The 7,562-nt window shown below is 43.4% G+C and overlaps 1 pseudogene; it reads right to left on the bottom strand.

Moving 5' to 3' along the window:
- Positions 1–452: 452 nt before the first annotated feature.
- On the bottom strand, positions 453–6,207 carry LOC147424359 (uncharacterized; annotated as a pseudogene).
- Between the last annotated feature and the right edge of the window lie 1,355 nt (positions 6,208–7,562).

Genomic DNA, 7,562 nt, shown 5'->3' with positions numbered 1-7,562 from the left:
GTCATGTCCCTTATACACATACTTGTAGAGATATTTCACGCAATTATAGTGGAGCAAACCTCCACCTTGATATGCTCATTGTACCTTACTGACAAAAATGGATTGTATGGAACAATCCATTTATTATTCATTTGCACATTCTTATAAACAGTGTGATTTCCATCATCCCTCCTCATATATGTTGGGTATCCTTCCCTATCCACAGTAGTTGATCCATTGAAGCCTCGAGGGTATTTAAACTTGCACTTTCCCTCTACCATACATGGAGCATTTTTATTCAAGTTTGCACATGGACAATGTACATTACACCGACTGATACTGTCTTACAATTGTAAAAACATCACCTTATTAGGACGCTCTGCACACACCATCTTATCATAATGGGATGTCTCTGTTGCTTTGTGCTTGGGAGAAAGTATCAACAGAATGCGGGCATGATGAAGGCCTCTCTTTTAGAACTCAATCACTAAAATGTGTCCAGTGACCTTACCAAAAATCTCCCCCTTAATCAGCAAGCCCATCAAATCCTTGAACTTATGGTAGAAAACACGTGCAATAAGGTCAGGATGATCAGTGGACGTTTGTCCAAGCAATAACGCATCCTCTATCTCCTTCAATCTAGGATTGCATGTGAATGTTATGAAGAGATCAGGCTTCCCTCTTTTGCGTAAAATTACCATGGCATCCTGATAAAGTTGGTGCATATAGCGTGGACTACCAACATATGATGAAGGCAATACCACCCTCCTGCCAACATTAGCACCCAATAACGGTTCTCTGTCGCCCCTTGTTCCATCTCTTGCCCGGATCATGTCAGCCAAAACTTGATACACCTCATTACGTAGATGACTCTGATGATTGCAAACCCATAAAAGCCTCAACTCCTCCATACAACTGTATGCATCAACAATATATTGTTGCAATAGCCTACCACCACGTAGAAGACATTGTGTCGTGTCATCCTTGATTTGCAATCTATAGTTGTAGAAATCCATTGTAGAAATATACCTTGTATTCCCTCCCGCGTGCTCTCTATTTTTCGTGGCCTGTCTAATGCCTGTATGTAGGGATTCCAACATTCTTCACCACTTGGAAATAGCAACATATATAAGAGAGGCATGTATGACCTGTGGCAATTTGAGATTCTTTTTAGACCACCACCAGAAAGATTCAACACAATATCACGATGGCCAATGTTGCTCTCATCGCCTTGACAAGGCATAATTGCAGCAATTTCTGCACCTGTTGGAGCAAGGTACTGCCAGCCATTTGTACGTTTCTCAGTGATGACCATCCTTATGTTACGAATATTGGAAGTTTGGACATTGATGCAAATTGCCTAAAAGCTTGAACGTACAGATTTACATGATGCATCATTGATTGCAAGATTTCCAAAACATTTGGTTTGAGTTTAAAAACATGTTGCATCCTATTTTGCAACTCATTCAAAGAAACACTCCCTAAGTTGTGAAAACATCCCCCCACAAATGTGCGAATGGTCTTTGCTTCTATCTTTCAAGCAAAAGCACCACAAAGGGAACATGAAAAATTGAAGGTGCCTATGTTGTGAAATATAGACTTTGTGTGAAAAACTGACAACATAGAGATATGCATTAAGGGTGTGTTTTCAGGATGTATGTAGGTGATGGATAGGCAATGCCTTTTGACTTTGGAGTAATCTCCCTCTCTAGAGACAACTATGGGCTCGTGTGTGTGTATCGAGACAATCCTACTGCATGCTCTATCCTAACTTATCCTAAATGACCTATCCTAACTTCTCAAAGTAATGGAGCAAGCCCTTACCTCTGGAGGAGATTCGTTCGAGGTGGCCTTTTCTACCCAGAGAGAGATCAAATCAACAATGTGCAAAGTGCCAAGCGTGTTGCCCGAGGGGATGATGGACCTTCAAAGAGGCAAATTGCAGATGGATCAGAGAGGCAGATTGCATGGGCTAGGTGCCATCCACACAATATACTCCAACATTCAAGCCTCATGTGAGAGAGTGGAGGCAGCACATGTTTCCTACAAAGAGAGATTCACGGGTTGAGCCATTTACAACGTGAGCAAAGGGGTTTATCTTCGCCGCTTAGAGGTGCAGATGCAAGTACAGATCAATGATGTTTTGCAGCAACAAAACTCAGTTCTGACATAAAAGGAAACCAAGACAATATCATGAGTCTCTTAGAGATGTCTCTTCTTGAGAGCAAACCTGACAAGGATGGCATTGATTTAAAAAGCATTGTGTCTGAATTGCAAAGCACCAACAACAAATTGACTACCGTAGCAATACAACATAATACAGGTGTATCTGAAGTCAGGTCTATCACAAACAAGCTCAATGCATTGGTGTCGACCCATTGGCCCAAAAAGGGGCTTAATGTGACTAGAGATATTCCATCGAGTTCAAAGCAGGGGGGCCCTCACAGGAAGTGAATTATGTAGTGGATGATAATACTCACGTCTTCCTCATTTATAGGCTTTGCAAATCTACATGTTCTTCTCTCTCATTTATAGGCTACTATGGGGAGATACATTTTGGGGGTCTATCTTATGTATGTAGTGGATGGATGATGAGCTCTGTATAAGCTCCCTTTTCTAAGCGTTTTTTCCATTATGTCTTGAGTCACACCCTCTCTCTCTCTCTCTCTCTCTCTCTCTCTCTCTCTCTCTCTCTCTCTCTCTCTCTCTCTCTCTCTCTCTCTCTCTCTCTCTCTCTCTCTCTACTTTGCACGTTATGCCCTCGTCAAGTGTGAAAGAGTGAGTACCATACACTACTTGAGTGCTTAGCTTTTGACCACATTAGGTCCTCTTTTCCCCATATATTCAGCCATGAGCTCTCCCTACATACCTTCCTCTCCCAACCACGGATGCTCATTTCAGCCATTTTTGGGCATCGAGAGTCACTTATGACCTCCACTCACACCACGTGACATGTTCATTTGGTCCCATAGGTCATATTTGACCTCTGAGGATGATAATAGAACTCCCTCTCTCTCTCTCTCTCTCTCTCTCTCTCTCTCTCTCTCCTCTCTCTCTCTCTCTCTCTCTCTCTCTCTCTCTTCTCTCTCTCTCTAAATTGTGGCCATAACATGTTGAAAGAAGTGACTCTAAAGTTGTGTTATACAACAACAGCTCTCTCTCTCTCTCTCTCTCTCTCTCTCTCTCTCTCTCTCTCTCTCTCTCTCTCTCTCTCTCTCTCTCTCTCTCTCTCTCAGCTACTTTCCTGAGTGGTCTTTGTGAAAGAAGTTTCCCCCTCCCTCTCTCTCTCTCTCTAAAATTGTGGCCATAACATGTTGAATGAAGTGCTCTCCAAAGTTGTGTCATGCATCAACTCTCTCTCTCTCTCTCTCTCTCTCTCTCTCTCTCTCTCTCTCTCTCTCTCTCTCTCTCTCACACACACACACACACACACACACACACACACACATAGTTTGCATACATGAAACATGAGAGATGGAGAGATAGAGAAGATCCACTCTCTCCTTAATTCTCTACATTTAAGATTACCTATAAGAGTTCTTTTTGGGACAGATGGCTATTGGTCCAAAGGTGTTGTCTTCTATACATGTAAGACGTACTAGGATCTGTCAAGCCTCTCAAGCTACGCGACATGAGGCATCAAGAGAGAGAGTTTGGTGCTCTCTACGCGGAATAATGTAGCTCTTTTGGAAGATTGCCAGCATTTGATAAATGTGGATCAATGCAATGAATTCTCTCAGGGAAGGGTTGGAATGGATGTAGATATTGATCCAACGCTTCTGCAAAATCGAGAGCAGATTGAAGTGAGAAGCAATTTGGAAGCCAATAATGGAGGTGTTCATGGGGTCTCTCTCCTCTCTCTCTCTCTCTCTCTCTCTTCTTCTCTCATATCTCTCTCTCTCTCTCTCTCTCTCTCTCTCTCTCTCGCTCTCTCTCTCTCTCTCTCTCTCTCTCTCTCTCTCTCTGTGTGTGTGTGTGTGTGTGGCAAACTAATTTCGAACACCACACTTGAATCCCTCCCCTCTTTCACGTTAAAATTTGCCCTCTTCTCTCTCATCATACCTTGAAGAGCTCAAAATCTCTTCTCTCTCTACTTATCTTTGCATCCCGGATCCCCCCCCCCCCTCTCTCTCTCTTCTCCTCTCTCTCTCTCTCTCTCTCTCTCTCTCCCTAATATCCCCTTGTATATCTTCTCTCTGTAAATATTTCCCTCATCCTCTCCCCTACCCCTATCAATCTCCGATCCCCTACTTCTCTCTCCGGTTTGGTCTCATAGGTCATTTTGGCCTTTTGAAGACATTAATATATCATTTCACTTCATTTCATATCTCTCTCTCGCTAAATATTTTCCTCCTGTTGTCTCTTTATCCCTATAAATCTCCATGCCAGCTACTTCTCTCTCTATCCCTCTTTCTCTCCATTTCTCTCTCTATCCCTATCGCTCTTTTCTCTCTCTACCTATCTCTTGATTTCCCTCTTTCTCTCCATTTCTTTCAACATGTTATGGCCACAATTTGAGAGAGAGAGAGAGAGAGAGAGAGAGAGAGAGAGAGAGAGAGAGAGAGAGAGAGAGAGAGGGAAATATGGATAGAGAAAGAAAGAGAGAGAGAGAGAGAGAGAGAGAGAGAGAGAGAGAGAGCGAGAGAGAGAGAGAGAGAGAGATAGATAGATAGATAGATAGATTTTATTATCGTCCTTCGGAGGTCAAATATGACCTATGGGACCAAGTTAACATGTTATGTAGTATGTGTAATGGCTGATGAGTGACTCTCGTGCTCCAAAATTGTAGTAGATGAAATCGCAATGGAGAGTCCCACACTTTGGCCTCTGGGAGAGGAAAGTGTGTAGGTCTAAGTTATGGCTGAAAATGTGAGAGAAGCAAGTTCGGATGTGATCAAAAGCTGAGCACTGTAGTAGTGTGTGGTACTCAGACTCTCGAACTTGCAGTGAGCATAATGTGCACAATCGATTTGACTCTTCTCCATTGCCCCAACGCCCTATCTCGCATCGAAGGAAATGGGAGCTAAGTCGAATTGTTGCGATAGTGCGTATCGCGGACAAGGGAATAGGCTCAAGCATGTAAGTGTGAGTACGGTTTCCTCTCTCAGCGAAGAACATGGTTTTGTAGTTGGGGGCAATATAGGTGGTGTAATGTATGAAGCGTGACCCACCAGATTTCTCCCAAGCCGTAATACATTGGCGTTGTAGAAAAGCTTCATTCACTTGAGAGTCAATTGAAGCATCATGTAGCAAGTGTAATGCATCCCATCTCCCAAACCACTTCTTTATGTCTTGCATCCATCCCGTGCGAGAGAGAGAGAGAGAGAGAGAGAGAGAGAGAGAGAGAGAGAGAGAGAGAGAGAGAGGGTGTGTGACTCAAGAGACATAATGGCAAAAACACTAAGAAAAGAGAGCTTCTACAGAGCTCTTTATCCATCTACTACATACATAACACAGACCCCCAAAACGTAGATCCCCATAGTAGCCTATAAATGAGAGAGAAGAACATGTAGATCCGCAAAGCCTATAAATGAAGAAGACGTGAGTATTATCATCCACTACATAATTCACCTCCTGTGAGGGCCCTCTGCTTTGAACTCGATGGAATATCTCCAGTCACATCAAGCCCCTTCTTGGGCCAATGGGTCGACACCAATGCATTGAGCTTGTTTGTGATAGACCTGACTTCAGATACACCTGTATTATGTTGTATTGCTACGGCAGTCAATTTGTTGATGGTGCTTCGCAATTCAGACACAATGCTTTTTAAATCAATGCCATCCTTGTCAGGTTTGTTCTCAAGAAGAGACATCTCTAAGAGACTCATGATTTTGTCCTGGTTGCTTTTTATGTTAGAAAGTTGTACTTGCATTGAGTTTTGTTGCTGCAAAACATCATTGATCTGTACTTGCATCGGCACCTCTAAGCGGAGAAGATAAACCCCTTGCTCACGTTGTAAATGGTTCAACCCGTGAATGCTCTCTTTGTAGGAAACATGTGCTGCCTCCACTCTCTCACATGAGGATTGAATGTTGGAGTATATTGTGTGGATGGCACCTAGCCTATATGCAATCTGCCTCTCTGATCCATCTGCAATTTGCCTCTTTGAAGGTCCATCCCCCCTCGGCCAAAACGCTTGGCACTTTGCACATTGTTGATTTGGTCTCTCCCTTGGGTAGAAAAGACCACCTCCAACAAATCTCCTCCAGAGGTAAGGGCTTGCTCCATTACTCTGAGAGGTTAGGATAGGTTATTTAGGATAAGTTAGGACAAATCGTGGAGCAGGATTGGCTCCACAATCTAAGAGGTTAGGATAGGTTATTTAGGATAAGTTAGGACAGATCGTGGAGCAGGATTGGCTCATTACTCTCTCTCTCTCCCCCTCTCTCTCCCTTCCTCCCTCCCTCTCTCTCTCTCTCTCTCTCTCTCTCTCTCTCTCTCTCTCTCTCTCTCTCTCTCTCTCTCTCTCTCTCTCTCTCTCTCTCTCTCTCTCTCTCTCTCTCAGGCAAACTATATTCGAACGTTGCATGAATCCCTCCCCTCTTTCACGTTAAAATTTGCCCTCTCTCCCTCTCTCTCATCAAACTTGAAGAGCTTGCAATCTCTTCTCTCTCTCTCTCTCTCTCTCTCTCTCTCTCTCTCTCTCTCTCTCTCTCTCTCTCTCTCTCTCTCTCTCTCTCTCTCTCTCTCTCTCTATCCCTATCAATCTCCGCATTGGCTACTTCTCTCTCTATCCCCTATCCCTGTTTTTCTCTCCAGCTATCTCTCAATTTTTTCCTCTCTCTCTCTCCTCAAACAGTTCCATCAATTTGTAGCGGTTTGGTCCATAGGTCATTTTGAATACGTTAATATATCATTCTATTTCATTTCATCTCTCTCTCTCTCTCTCTCTCTCTCTCTCTCTCTCTCTCTCTCTCTCTCTCTTTCACCACCTCTCCCTCTCTTTCTAGATATTTTCCTCCTCCTCTCTCTCTATCCCTATCAATCTCCGTGCCGACTACTTCCCTCTCTATCCCCTATCCCTCCTTTTCTCTCCACCTATCTCTCAATTTTCTTTTACCACCGCTCTCTCAACATTTTCCTCCTCCTCTCTCTCTCTATCCCTATCAATCTCCGTGCCGACAACTTCTCTCTCTATCCTCTATCCCTCTTTTTCTCTCCACCTATCTCTCGATTTTTTTCCACTCTCTCTCTCTCTCTCTCTCTCTCTCTCTCTCTGTGTGTGTGTGTGTGTGTGTGTGTGTGTGTGTGTGTAAAGACAGAATTTTTCTGAGCAATGGAAGGCTTTGCTATAACAACATCTCAGAAGTGAAAAAAATGTCAAAACTCTGCGTTTTTTTTGTCGACTTGAAGGCAATGTCGAACAAAACTCGCAAGGGTGGAAAATCCACACTCGCCATGGAGAATGATGCAAAATATCCAAGGAATTTGGATGCTAATCCAACCACATCGTCTACCATAACGGAAGCAATGATCATGGCTTACTTGATCTCATTACAAGAAACCGTCAACAAGCAAGGTGAAGAGTTGTGCGCACTTGCAATGGAAAATGGTACTTTAAGAGTTCTTGTTGTGAAGAATGA

Source organism: Adiantum capillus-veneris, chromosome 25, assembly GCF_014529385.1.
Source record: "Adiantum capillus-veneris isolate H3 chromosome 25, ASM1452938v2, whole genome shotgun sequence".
In the NCBI taxonomy this organism is placed as follows: Eukaryota; Viridiplantae; Streptophyta; class Polypodiopsida; order Polypodiales; family Pteridaceae; genus Adiantum; species Adiantum capillus-veneris.
The sequence above is the reverse complement of the archived record's forward strand: the minus strand, read 5'-3'. Positions and strand labels throughout refer to the sequence as shown.